The sequence below is a fragment of the Egretta garzetta genome, unplaced genomic scaffold (genome assembly GCF_000687185.1).
Source record: "Egretta garzetta isolate BGI_Z169 unplaced genomic scaffold, ASM68718v1 scaffold141, whole genome shotgun sequence".
Classification (NCBI taxonomy): domain Eukaryota; kingdom Metazoa; phylum Chordata; class Aves; order Pelecaniformes; family Ardeidae; genus Egretta; species Egretta garzetta.
Genome location: NW_009258664.1, coordinates 57,590 through 58,784, shown reverse-complemented (window position 1 = coordinate 58,784; position 1,195 = coordinate 57,590). Strand labels below are relative to the sequence as shown.

Below are 1,195 nucleotides of genomic sequence, written 5' to 3'. Positions count from 1 at the left end.
CATGTTTGTAAAGCTGTTAATATGTGAGATACTGTAAATAACCCATATTCTATATCGGCCTCTGAGCACCACAGGCCTGACCTCCTGCTGTTGCTGCTGCCGTTACCGTGAGGCGAGGGGGCCTGTATGTCCATATTGTAAATATCTGTTCACGTGTTGCTTTGTCTCCTGTTCTCTCCTGCCCTCCTCGGTGTAAATACTCCAGGACTCGCAGCTCTCTGTAGCTTATCTGTTTCCTTGTAAGTTATGAAACTGGTGGGACTGCATGGGAATTATTTTTTGGATCAATGTCATAGCCCATCCCCACACCAGAGTTTTATAAGAATTTTGTACAGTCTTTGTGAAAAATAAATATGAAGTGAATAAACCACCTGGTCTGGGTTTGCACCAGCAGCAGCCCCTCTTGGGGTTGTGCTCCTGCTGTGCAGGGGCTGTATGCAGAGGGGAGGAAGGGGTGGGGTGAAATGTACTTTGTGGTCCAGGAAACTTCAGTAATGAAGCCAGCTCTGCCCGCACTGCTCCCTGAGCCTGGATGCTGGCCTAGTGTCTGAGCTCACTCTGGGTACGAGCTGCTTTTTGCCCTTGGAGGGCTGCAGCTGTACCTGAGCAGGTTCTGGTGGGGAGGGCAGCAAAACACAGGCTGGGCCCTTCATCATGCCCTGTGATCAGTGGTGGGTGAGGTGGGATACGGAAAAAAGAGGGCAGGGGGTGCTTCAGAGTTATGCGTTCTCTTTAGTAGAGCAACCTCTTGCTCCCTGGACGGGGTGGAGTGCTGTTGGACATGGCAATGGCTGTTGGAAAAGGGGTGTCCACGTGCCCACGTTTGGCTGTCAAATGCACGCCCCGCGGCCTGTCTGTGCCTTTTTGGCTCTTACCAGCTCTGCAGCGAGGCTGGGGCCTTGGCTTGGGCTTTTCCCTGGAAATGGCTGGGGATGTTTCAGAGTGGATGGCAGCTCTGTGCAGACGCTTTGCCAGCATCTCTGGGAGTATCTCACTGGGGTGGCATCAGCAACGGAGCAGAGATGCGCTTGTGGTCTGTTCTGTGGGAGCTTATCACTTTGCCATGGCACCGCCTGTCTGTGGCAGACTGAATCATAGAATCATTTGGTTGGAAAAGACCTTTCAAATCATCGCGAGTCCAAACATACCTGTCTACCACTAAACCCTGTCCCTAAGCACCTCGTCTGCCTGGCTG

General features: G+C 52.3%; 1 protein-coding gene across 1 annotated transcript in view; it reads left to right on the top strand.

Moving 5' to 3' along the window:
* Positions 1-1,195, top strand: part of SCAMP3 (secretory carrier membrane protein 3) — a 17,718-nt gene that overhangs the window by 11,867 nt on the left and 4,656 nt on the right. The window lies entirely within an intron of this gene.